The sequence below is a fragment of the Nyctibius grandis genome, chromosome 9, assembly GCF_013368605.1.
Source record: "Nyctibius grandis isolate bNycGra1 chromosome 9, bNycGra1.pri, whole genome shotgun sequence".
Lineage (NCBI taxonomy): Eukaryota > Metazoa > Chordata > Aves > Nyctibiiformes > Nyctibiidae > Nyctibius > Nyctibius grandis.
The window spans coordinates 28,673,929-28,687,395 of NC_090666.1; positions in this window are offsets into that span (position 1 = coordinate 28,673,929).

The window sequence follows — 13,467 nt, forward strand, 5'->3', positions numbered from 1 at the left end:
CAAAACAGTTCATCATAAGGACACCTTGGTGAGGAATAGCCTAATGTTTTTGAAAAATTAGTGCATTTATCAAATTCATTGATCTATATTGTAAAAAATCAAACTGCTTTGTTTTGTTTTCTTTATACTTTAAGAGCATCTGGGAATGTAAGTGATGCATATCATATGATCTCCAGGGTGGAAACAACTGTTCTGCTACTGTAACTGAATTCTTAACCTAAACAGTTAAGAGAAAAAAAGCTTGGTAAGCTTGGCAGCAGGAGAAAGAATGGGAGTATCATAAAAAACAGTGCTTAATTCTATCATGAGCAACAATACTTATTGTCATAGTAGGCATTTGTTCTCTGGCTTGTCTACTGATGCTCTGCTGCAGGTCTGCCTTGTAAACCCGTGGTGACCTGATAGAATTGAATGAAGGCTGCAGGGAGATCCTTCAATTAATGGCTGTGGTGCTGCTTCTATCAGTCACAAGTGAATCCTGTCACATAATACATGAGCTATTATGCCTGAGGTAAGCAGTTGCTACTATTTATGATATACACATAGTAACTAGTATATGTTATTTAAATAGTCCCAGTAACCCTTGGGCATTAAGCTTCTTGATGTGATGGCTCACACCAAAAAAACAAACTATAGTGGTGACAAAGGAAGCTGTGATAGGAGACTGAGTTTTTGAATGCTCCTGAATTTATTTGAAGACCAGACATACCTAGCTAACAGCAAATAGCCTTCACCCTCACGTGAATATGAAATGAAATGTCTTTATGTCTGCAACCAGTAAAGGGGATGGGGTTGGGGCTGAGGGACCACTGGAGCCTGACCTCACTGTTTGGGTCAGTGCCTGTGAATTCTACCAGAAATACTTCTGAGGATGTTATCAGCAGATGGGAACAGGGTGGGGACAGTGGAGGGGAGGGAGGACACAACACGGTAGCTTGTCACCCACATACCCAGGGTGTCAGCAGGGTGGGGGTGGTCTCAGTGGTGACTCCCCTTGTCCCCTTGCAAGCTGCAACCAGTAAAGTGACTGATTGTTTTCAGTTACCAAAGGGAGCTTATTTTTCCCCAGATAATCACTTACTGCAAATTTTCCCATTCCGATTATCGGATAGGGAGGTCTCTAATTCCCAGCGAGGGACTAAGCTTTCTCAGCCTGCTGCTGTATACTGCAAAAGTTGTCTTTGCTCATTTGAACAGATGAGTGGGAAAGGGCAAATGTGGTCATAGATACCTGTGTCTTCTTCCCTCTTCCTTCTTAACAGAAATTGCTATAATTTTTATAGCTTTCTTGTTTTTATTTTCTAATCCTAGTAGTAAACTCTTGAGTGGACAAAAAGAAAAAAAAAGGCAGGAAGAATATAGTCTCTGCTTCCATTTGTGAGTGCCACTCAGGGTATTAATGAAGATAAAAACTTAGGAAACATAAGAGGATTTTTGCTTTCATTTACCTTAAACTGTTTGAATAAGGTAATGGTATGTGGAAAGCCAGTAAATGAAAGCTCTAATTCTCCCCTTTTCCTTCCTCTATCCTGATCTTGAGCAGAAGCATTACCTCACTTTACTTATCTTTCCAGAAAATGTCCAGAAAGTGAGCAGCAGAGCAAAGAGTTAGGCAATAGCCTCTGTTGTACGTGGGGCTGATTGTTTCCACTGCTGCCATATGCTTTGTATTCTTCTAGCTCTAAAATTTGTGACAGGCTAAGATGTGGAAAACAACTCTGAGTAGTCTCAACTGTGAATGAATGCAACTACTACATGCAAATAACTACAGCATTAAAACCCTGTGTGAATATAAAGCCTTTTTGTGATACTCTGATCCATAGATCTGTGAAGCTTTTGCTACCCTGATTTTTTTACTACGTAATAGCTTGTGTATAAGCTTTGTAAAACTAAAGTAAAATATAAGCCACTGTTGCGCTTACATAGATTTCTCATGTAAGCAGGCCGTAACAAATAAGTAGTATTTTCTTGTGCTTGCAGCTGAGGTTAGCCTGAAATGCTGCTTGTGATGCACAGAGTGGTGCTGGATACACCTCTTTGCTCTTAAACTCTGTTTTAGAGTCTGGCATCTGAAGTGCTCCATCATCCTTTAATGTGAATTGGCAAAGGGAATTACTTTGGCACCACTGCCGTGAGCATTAATGGATCTAGATTTGTTTTTCTTCTGTCTGGGACATGGCTAGGTTGGGCTCTTTACAGCTTTTCTGGGTCTGCTTTTGTCAAAGGCCAGGTCACCACTAAAATTCGTGCTCATCTCCGAGTCTGGGGAGGTCACAAGACTCAGGCAACTTTTACAAGTATAGAAGAGCTCATGGGCTTTACATAAAGCATACAGCATGGTCCCGGCCCCAGCGTAGGCTAGCTGCCTGTCACTGGTTTTCCTCTCTGAGGGTGAAAGCTTTCCAAGGGTGAAGCTTCCCACTGCACCGTGCTCCCATGCAGTTGGTTCTGTGTTTAGGTCTATAACAAAGTTCCATCTGTGCCTGCCTCCTACTCCTCCTCCCCATCTGAAAAATCCATTCATTGCCGTGACTACAGAAAGCTAAATTGGATGGTTTCATTATGATTTTGGTACCTTATTCCTTGAAGATATTCAGTAACTGGAAACCAGCATTGAGTGAACAACTCAAACAGCTTTAGCTCCTATCAGATGTCTATGCTTATCCACTTCATGCTGCTCCCAGTCTGTCCACCATGGCTTAACTCTACAGAAAGTGTAGGAAAGAATTTTGATATGCAATTGATGAACTTGAATTTAAGACATATGGACCATTAATTTTTGCTTTTAGAACTGAGCCTGAATGTGTCAGTAAAAACAAGCAGCAGAGTTTGATCTTAATGGAAGTATGATTGTAGAAAAGTTCCACAGAGAAGTTGCAGGCGGGGTTCACAATCCATTAAGCTGATGTTTAAATACAGATGTTGGAAATGGAGAACTCTCGTGGAATTTCATTTAAATGCTCAGTGTTACCTTCTTCTAATGCTTTATTATGACATGGTGGAGTATGCTTTCCTGACTGCTGAAACAGGAATTAGGCAGGACTAGCTTTTAGTTACTAAACCAGTAGCTGAAATGTTGATGGGGGCGGGGTGGGGGGGGGGGTGGGGGGAAGAGTTGAAGTATCCTATCCCAATCTGTGACAGGATTTAATGTAAATACACTCAAATATCACAGATAGCTAGACACAGAGGCTCATTTGCAGACCTAGCAGAAAGGGGATTTAACTGAGAAAACCAAGAACATAAGGACTGTACCATCCAAGAGAAGTCTAGCTGTGATAGTTGTAAGCAACATTTCACTTAACTCAGACTGTTCCAGTATCTGCTTGTGATCTTAAACCCTGGCTGTTCATGTGATTACCATTGGTATGAGCAGTGTTTTGTTTAATATGCAGGGTGTGTCTGGAAAAATACAGGAGATGATAGAGTGTTAGAGATGCATCTTTGCACCTACTAATACTGACATTGCCGTAAAGACTGAAATCAAACCCATATGGAAAACAGATATGGAACATCTAGTTTTCCTGAATTATCTTTGTCATATTCTGCAGTGAAATGTCATCATAAAAACTTAAATAGGTTAAGCTTCCTCTGGTAACAAATTGGGATGAATTCTGTTATTTTACTGGGTAAAGATTTGGGTCGGTCAGTCACTGTTACAGAGTGACTAGATTGCTCAAGAGGCTTTGAAACAAATGTAACTAATGAATTAACCTCATTTACAGTGTGTGAAATCTGTTCTAGGAGAAATGCCAACTAGTTCAAACAATACTAATTCTGGAGTAGCAGCAACAAGCGGTTGTCAAAGCTGTAGCTCATTCCTCAGTGTTCCTGTCATAACTGGCAAAACACTGTTCTGTACCAAACCTGCCTGAAAAAAAGGTGGGATGACAAAAGTAACCTGCATTTCTGAAGGTAGGAGCAAGTCCCTTGCAAGGTCAAATTGTCCTACTTTAAGGCTCTTCTACTCAGAAATGAACTACATACTAGCATTCTGCTGCAGAGCAATGAACCAGCAATAACTGTATGTGTTCACCATATGGGGAAAGGCGTCCTAGAGTCACCTCTCGATTCTAGCCCCAGGGACTTGGATTTTCACTAACCTGAAATTTTCTGAAATGTTAAAATGAACCATAACTTAAACTGCTCAAGGTTTGGCTCCCTAATCTGAGTTTCACTGTAAAACCATTTACAGTATTTACAGATTTGCAGAACTATTATCTTCATTAAACCAAAGCCATTGTTCAGATCTGTAGTTGTGCTGCAGCTTTGCTCAGGCTTTTAATGGTCTGTGTTCTAGTTTTAAATCAGGGACTTAAAATGTTTAGAGTGAAAATGAATGGCTTCTTCAGATAAAGAAAGAAAGGTGGTTTTAAGTCCTAAGTTCTACCTATGCTATCCAAAGCTTAGACAGCTTCATTTCAGGAAAGGCTTGAATCATATGCAGTAAAAAAACTTGTTCAATTGCAGGTTGTGATATGGGTACCCCTGAGTCAGGGCCCAGCTAACATCCTGAATTTTATACCAGGACGAATCCACTGACAGCTTCATATGCCAGATCCAAGATACTCAGCAGTTTATTGACCTCTTATCATGGCTAAATATGATTATGCTGAAAGTGTCTCTAAGCTTGTTGCTGTTGTCACTTCCTTGACAGAGAATCAATATTTGATTCACCATGTAATTCCATGTTAAGCTTGGGTCTCACTTCAGCTGTGGTATGCTGACAGGGCTTTAAAAGTTACGGGAAATTGTAGGCTCAGTTGTTACCTTTGAACTTTCAGACATGTGGTATCGATTTCATGCAGAAAAACCACAGGAGAGGTCACACTAGATTAGTTCAAACTAATCTTTTAGAACAATTACCTTAATTTTGAATAACATGTTATATGCATAATGCGATAACATCTGATAATAAGGAATGAAGAAACAGGATAAGAAATCAATATAGTAAAATCAGAACAACTGGATCTGGCAAAACTGTGACCTGAATGCTATGCTACAAGGACCTGTAGCTAACCATCATGAAAGATCATGATCCTAGGACTGTCATAGTGAGATGTACCTGTTGCTGAGACAGTAAGCACGCTCCATTACTGAAGGTCTAAAGAGCAGTATGGATCTTCCTGGTGTGAGAGAGGTAGTGATCTGCCCTTGTTCTTCCCTGTCCCCCTCCAGAAAAGGAAGGTAGTAAAGGAGTCTTGACAGACTTTGCGCTGCCACAAATGTTCCCTTTGCTCTGAAGGCAAGTCAGAAATCAGAACCATGAGCTCCCTTGCTAGTGAAAATCCCACATGACTTAAGAGCATGATGTTGTGCAAGTGACTAGCCCAGCATTGCCTAATGTGGATCCTAGGTGACTGACTGCACAGTTTAAATCGCAACTTGAAATATACAGCTGCAGGACACAGCTATGTATCTCAACACAGCTATGTATCTCAACATTTGTCTTGGTAAGAAAGCAAAACATTTTCTTTGGTGTTATGGGGAGGAGTGTGAGCCATTACTAATCAGTAAAGGGATGCAAAAGAGCATGAAAATGAAGCTGAGGATGGTAGTCGGGGCTGGTCATGGTACTTCCCTACATTGCAAATGAGAAATTTAGTTCTTTTTGCCTTTGACACTTGTGTGTGCCATGGCAGGGGAAGTGCTGCCTGTGAATACTAACATCAGAAAAACAGCCAGTAGTAGACTGTAACTTGAGAAGGGAGTAGCAGGTGCTTGAGTTTAGCTGTGGAATAGGCTGCCTGGCCAAGAAGAGTGCTGTCAGGCAACAACGAATTCTGTGGGAAGATGTGGTAGGTGTGTAGGATTGCTTACTTTAATGCTTTTGCTCTCAGGATGGTTATGGACTCTCAGCGGCATTATCTGGAGTACAGCGCTGCTGCTTGTTACAAACAGGTCTGTCTGTGTACCAAACTGATGGTATTTATTTGTGTATGTATTTGACATCAGCATAACTTGAAATTGCTTTTCTTCAGAACTTGCCCTTCAAAATCAATGATAGTTACCTGGCATAGTAACTCCAGACCTTCAGCCTTCCCATGTGAGAAATTCCCCCTATGGGATGACTTGCCTGCTGTAGGAGCACAGTCGGCCCCTCATCCCCAGTGGGCAGTATTCCTGAATGCTGCACTGTGTCAGAAAGGGGTCCCCAAAGGGCCATCAGCTGTCATCTAGGACACGGTCACTGCAGAAACTGATGGGATTTACTCTGTGTCTGTGTTAGTTCTTTGAGCTGCTTAACAGCTCACCACCAATAATAACTCACATTTTTGCAGCTCAAGGAGTGTCGTGGCAGAGGCAGGGTTCCCATGGCCTGCTTGCACTGTGGAAAGATCCCAGGAAGAATTCCCTGGAAAGGGTCTGGTACTCACTGCTTGTATGCATCACCTTGTATGCCCCCTTTCTGTAGCTGTAGTTTCCTCATAAAAAAATGTAATTAAATCCCATGGCCTATTTGTCTAGAGACAAGGAAGGGCTCCTGGCACATTTCCACTGTCACATTTTGCTTATGGTTTGACCAGGTTTGTCTGACCTAGTTCCGTTTCTGTTCAAAAACTGGCCTTAATGGTGAAGTCCTGGAAATGTTCCCAGCTGCTAAAGCCAGGCTATTCCCTCTGCAGTAATTAATTGCAGTTCAAAAACCCTTTACCAGTTATGTATCACAACATTAACATAAAAAAACATGTTCTCTGTGACTCTAAGCTTTGAACAAGCTTCTTATTATGGTGAGACCTATATTCAATATCACAAGGCACCATGGGACCCTGCTCATCGGTTGCTTCCTGCTAAGTACATACTGAGCTGGAAAATCTCTTTCCTGTGTACACATTACAGAACTGTTATCACAGAATAAAATGAAGCTTTGGATTGTTTTTACTAAGCTGGGTGTGATTTTTCATTCCAGTGTAACTTTCCATCATTTGCAGAAAGGAATTTGGAAACAAGTATAATAAATTGAAACTTGATACCCAATAACAATTTGAATACCATGAGGCTCCTGGAGAGTGCTCAACAATTATTATAGGCAGGGAGAGTCATTAGCACTAACCATCTAGCAAAGAGGCAACTTGTGGTTGAACTAAGGGTACATAAATCATACTGATTAGATCTAAATCATGTAAAGGACATCATAGTAAGTAAATGTCCTGTTTTCTATCCAGAAATGCTTTGGACTTGTCCAAATCTCAGGTCACCTTCCATGAACATGCACATGAATATTTACTGGGTCAGTAAGCTAAAACTACACAAAGGGCCTCAGCTCCTCAGCTTTCAAAGCTTCCCTAGCTCTTACAGTTTAAAATGCAGGTTTCCTTGTTGTGCTTTCTGTTAGGAATATACAACCTGCAACTCAAAATGTTGTGTCTGATCCCCCTTAATAGTTGAACTCTATCTCAATATGCCATTTAGTACATACATTTTTAACAGAGAAAGCGGGAAACAACTGTGAAACCTATTGATTCTACTGCTTTATAAAAAGCAAGAGGTTTGAATTCACCTGGAACATATATTCATGTGCTTAAAATAGCTGCTGACTATGTGAATTGTAGAGGAACCTCCTTCTGGCATTGCAGTTCCTGTGATGGTTCCTCTGAGATTTCCTGGACCTGAACTGTGTCAGCTGCACTTGCTTCCAGCTTACTGAGAAGTGTGGAGCAAATGCTGTGGGCTGGTACAGAGTTCAAACTGGCATCTGCTGGTTACCTGCCCTGGTGAGGAAGGATTTTCTGAAATGTTGCAGTTTGGGGAGGGTAAGTTGTTCCTAGTGAAGGTGCACAACCTGAGGTATACGTTTGATGTCACTGAAGACCAACTCAATCGACATAGTTTCCAGCAAAGCCCAGAAATTTTTTGTAAAGAGTGCTTCTTCACACGGGTCGAAGTGACTAGGATGGAAGTGACTACTTTGGAAGTTACAATGAATCCTCCCCTGCATAATCTATATCCCTTTCTTAAAAACAAATTGCATAATTTCTTTTATGTCCAGTTCTAGCCTCTCAGCAGCATTACATGTTGCTCATTAGCTCACGTGCAAGCATTGAAGCAAGCTGTAGGACGTGATTTTAAAGCCTACTGCTACAAAGGATTAATACAGCTTTTTTCTTGAGAGTGTGTGAGCCCTGGCCCCAGAGCCTTCCATTGCAGAGTGCTCAGAGGCACCAGAAATGGATCCTTCAGCAGGGAGGCCCTGTGTAAAATGGAATTGTCTTACTAAGTGTCTGCTAGTAGGAAGGCAAGTAATATAAATGTCCTTGCTAGTGTTTTTAGGAGGGGAAGGAATGTATTGTGCTTGGATTGTATTGCATGTTAAAGTGAGACAAACTCACTGGAAGTGAAGAGGAATGGAAGAGTTTTAAAAAATAAGTAGGATCAGGGCCTTAAGGAGCGGTTAGCAATCAAAAACACTGCCATCAGTTCTACACTGAACCATTTGAAAAGGGAAGCTTTCAAAAGCTGGACATTGCTCATAGGTGCTGTTTCTGCAACTGCCACAATAATCAGCTGAAGACTGATGTCAGGACTCAAATGTGTGGGCTCAGATATATTTTGTCTTCTGGAAAACATTTCCTCTGCTTTGTAGAGGATGCTTAGATCCTTTCTGCTGCCCTTGAGTTATTTGCGAAGTTTCCCTTAGCTTTCCTGACACCTGGAGAAGGAAGGGCTGCTCCCCTTGGCCAACTTCTGAAGGTGGACAATGTGTTAAAAAGAGAGGTCAAGTGTGATTCAGTAGCTTCCAAAAGAGGTCTTGGATATTTTAAGCACAACACTTCATTTAAAGTCAAAAGACTGAATTGTGGCACCCTTCAAAGAAAGCTAAAGTTGTTACTTTTAGGACAGCTCCTGTGGCACTGTCATGTCCCTGAGAGTGTTCCTAAGGCAGTGAGACTACCACATATCTGCAGTGTGGAATGGATTGCTTTCAAAGCATACAACGCTGAAACACCTCAAAGCTTAGCCTCATCTTATCTTGTCTACAGTTTCAACTTGTGTCACTACTTTGAAATGCAAGATAAAATGTAGACTTAGGTCTACTTGAACTCAACTGACTTGAGGAAACTACAGATGTGATGGACCTACATTTTGCAGGCAGGAGGACTAGGGTGCAGGCATGTCTCTGCCCTTTGTCCTGAGTTCAATATGGAATTCAACAGACTGCTATTGACCCAGATCACAAGGGTCAAAAAACAGGGGAGTTTTGGCACTAGTTTTCCAAACAGTGGGCTGGATGAAGTAAGATGAAAGTATGTCATCTATTCTTACTTGCCCCTTTTCAATCATCTGAGCTGTCACAAGTATGACTGCCTCATTATCCTTGGGCCTTCAGCTGAATTTTGATGGCCTGTGTGGGAGGTGTTTAAAGCTACCACTACAGACTTCTCAATGCTCCGGGCAAGGCTTCAAAGTCTTGGTTGCATCAGAAAGATTTAAAGACAAATCAGCCATCATAAAATTTAATAAAGGAAGTGAAAAAATGCTGCTGTGGTCTCCAGTAGCAGGACTTCAGGTGTACTGTCTTGAGAACTGTAAACGCTTATTTGTGGTTTTATCTATTCACTACTTGATTTGAAAAAGGTGTAGTAGAACTTTAAGTATTCCCTGAGCAATTTTGGGTGGTCCTGTAACGTTAAGCTATGCGTAAGGAACCTGAGATAAAGTACTCTCAAAGCTGAGATAAACTATTGCAGCAGTGGTTCTGTTTCTTAGACTAGAAAATGGGATAGAAAACTCATTCCTCGTACAGCTGACAAACACATGTGCACATCTGCTGGAGCTATGCATGCTAAATAGACCTGGAATTGCTGTTACCTTGCAGAACATGAACTCTGGATGGCAAATGGTTATCTAACATGAAGTACTTGGCAGAAGACTCAAAAGCTAATTTCAGCTCTATAATTTGTTCTTTTAGGGAAATAGGTTTAATTGGAAACTAATACTTTTGTTAAAGTGTTATGCTCAAAAGGACAAAAATGTTACTGTTTTTTAGGAATAGTGTAGGTCCTGTAGGTGCAAGTCATGGTCTGTTGGAATTAACAGAGGTAAAATCGCAAGCAAGGGCTTTGGGATGCTGGTTATCAATGCCAAGCTAAATTGTATCTATCAAGAACTTTGCTTCATGGCTCTCACATCTAAATAAACTTGTGACTTCAGTTAAGAACGTACTCCAAGGATGTACCAGTCCTGCCTGTAAACTTGATTGTCTGATGCCAATCTGAATAACTTATGTGGATGGGAACAATTGATTTCAGTGCCTGAGACCCCACCTTTGGGGGACAGGGGTCAAAGTTCTAGCTGAGGTGTGTGCAGGGTAAGGATGAGTGGCCTCTTGGGTTGTGGAGCTTAGGGGCACGCTGTCTTGTGTTTGGGTTACTGCTCTAGGAGCCAGGTTAGTTGCCAAGGATCACTGTAAGGTATCCAAGTCTGCTAGTGGGTAGAAAAACAGTGAAGAGCACAGCTTCAGTGGTGATTACAATTGCATGCTAGTTGTGCATTCTTTGAGTAAATCATCTGTCCCTGGTAGAGTGAAGGACCTAGTCTTTTCTCTGGGGTTCTGGCTGGGATCCATTGAATGTTACAGTACGCATGGCAGCCTGTTCTTTCTGGGGTGCCTAATCTCAAGTAGAAAGCATGATGCAGTAACTCTACATCTTAAATCTTGTGAAAACAATACCAAGAGGAAGTGTGCCTCTAAGTGAAAATGGGGAAACAGCTGGGAAGGACAGAGTAACATGAAGCAACTTCATAACCAAAACACCATTACAGCATTGCAAAGGAATACCAGGGAAGTGAGGAGTCACTTCCCAAAAAAATTTCCCTCTGCAACAGTCAATGCATTTACTATGGCAAGAATGAGCAGTCTTAGAGTGACTTGGAGCTTCCCCTATCGCAAAACAAAGATGTAATAGTATTGTTAGTTCCTCTAAACAGTCTGCATAGAAACCTTTCAAAGGGATTTTTTCATTGCGTAGCAGTAGGGACACTCCCCACTGCCTCTGATGTTAGAAGCAAAACCAGAATCAACTTGGAAGTGGGGTATTTAGTGGGAGATGGGGCAGTTAAATAAAAGAATTGATCACATTTGTCTAATGGCTATCTTTGTAACAGGACTGATAAAAGGCAATCAATAACAGTCTGTTCCTGCAAGAGACTCCAGGGGCTCTGTATGACCACCTTCTGGTTGAGAACCTGTACCTGCTCTGGAGAGACATTTGAAACTTGATTCATAATTCTGGTTTCATATTTAGATGTTTGTGGGAAGTGTTCAAAGTAAAACAGACATGAAAGCTATGTAATAGATGGGTCAGTTCTGGACCTATAAGGACAAAAAGTGTGTCCTAGTTTCACTGGGATAAAATTATAGAACCAATTTTCTCTTATATTTTGTTTCAGTTCATGGCCAGCCATGGTATGCAGGCTTCTATGGTGATTAAGGCCGTTAGCAGTTTTGAGTTAGCCAGGTGCTAAAGGTATGGAGAGCAAAAGCCAGGGCAGCTGGCCCAGGCTGGTCCACAGGTGTATTCTATATCATAAATGTCATGTTCACTATAAAGTGAAAGGTTTGCTGGGGATGGTTGGGGCTTTTTCCTCTGGTCTTCTCTCCTTTTTCTTCCCCCCTCTAGTCACCATCCCTGGAGAGTTTCACCACTGCTATATAGGCTAAGTATAACTATGTGTCTTTTGTATTAATATTGATATTGGTGTTCTTATTTTATTAAATCTGTTTAAATTTCGACCTATGACCCAACTCCTTCCTTTTCCTAATGCTCTTTCTTGTCTGAGGAGGGGTCTTGGGTAATTGAGCAACTGGTTATTGTTTAGCCCTGGGTGCAAGCTAAATGGAGACAATGTGGCACATGTGAACTTGCAGCATTCCAGTGGTTATGAACCTTCAGCTGCATTGCACACCTTATGTGTCACCTGGCACACAAATGCACCAGGAAAGGAGTCTGGCCTGTTGTAGCTAGTGGCACAGAGCACTGGGCTAGCACTTGCCTTTGGAAGGTGAGTTGTCTTCTTTTTGCTGGGTGACAGTAAAGAGGTTTTTTTTCCATGTAAAAAAAGGCATACTGAAACCACTTGTAAAGTGTTTCAAAATGTAATGCAAGCCAAATCCAAGATGTCTATCAGATAGAAGTGCATCTGACTTGTTGCTGAACTGTATAGGTTGCAGGGATAGTCAGGTTAAATATCATTAATTGTATCTGATCTATATTGAAACATGTGGCAAGGGGGTGGGCAATGTAAGGAATGAAACAAACTGGGGCTCTTTTCTAAATGGGAGATACCAACAGGCTTGCATCCTGCTTCCACCTTAGTCTCCCGGGACAGACTGTCTGGAAATAGTTAATCAAATGCTCACTTGGATATGTATAAAGTGCTCAATGTTCAAATGGTATGGCACATGGGTGTTGTAAATCAGCATGACCTGAAAGAAGCAAATGAACTGTAAACTTGCTAAAAGTGCTCTAAGCTGCTCTCAGCTGCTTCAAAGTACCTGCGTAACAGCAACAGAAACAGGGCATCATTGCAAAGAAAATCAGCCCAGCAATGGCCAAATTGTGCTTGGTAATGAGTATAATATAAAAGAAGGTACTAAAGAATTGCAGGATGGGGAATAATTCACTATGCACACGGTTGAGCAGGACTTTTTGGCCCCGAAGAGGTTAATTCTCCAAGAAGAGGTTACTGACCATCTGGCAACAGAGATTAACAGAGATATTGTGGGGTTTTTGTGACCAATGCTAGTGTTAAAGTACTTTTAGTCCTGTTTTTATCCATGATGCGATAAGCTTTAATAAAATCATGAGTTTGTCATAGATCTCAGGCTTTATTAATTATCTGAAAATTTGTAATAATTGGCATAATGCATATGATGGAAGGGCAGCTTTTGTGTCTTGCCAGCCTCTTTCCATCGCTTTAACCTGCTGTTTGAAGTAAGAAGACACTGGAGTTCCTAGTGCCGGTTGATATGATCAGTCTCGGCGTAAGCTTCACTGGGGTGTCTAGTCAGCAGGCTGCCTTCTGAAGAGTCCTGATGGTGATATTTGCTTCAGCATTTGGCTGATGGACTAAACCGTAAAATGTGTTAAAGCTGACTGGATCAGTTCTAGACAAGCTAATGACGAACTCTTGCAAGCGAATCGTTATGTCCATGACTTAGACTTTAGACTTCAACTCTCAGTGGAAAGAAAGAAAACATCCCAGTAGTTTACATCAGCTCTTGCTCTGGGACAAACAGTTTCTCTTGTCTCATGTGAACTGCTTGCAGGTGTCTCGTGTACAATATCCTTGCAAAGATAAAAAAGGAAATATAATAACTGGAGAAGCTATTTAAGAGTTCTACATTGTTAGGTGCTTTTTTTATGGGAGTTTTTCTTCCAAGAAAGTCTGTTGTAAGGACACAATTGAAAACAATGGATCTGGAGACTACTGAAACTTTGCCAGAGAAAGCTTTCTCTAAACATG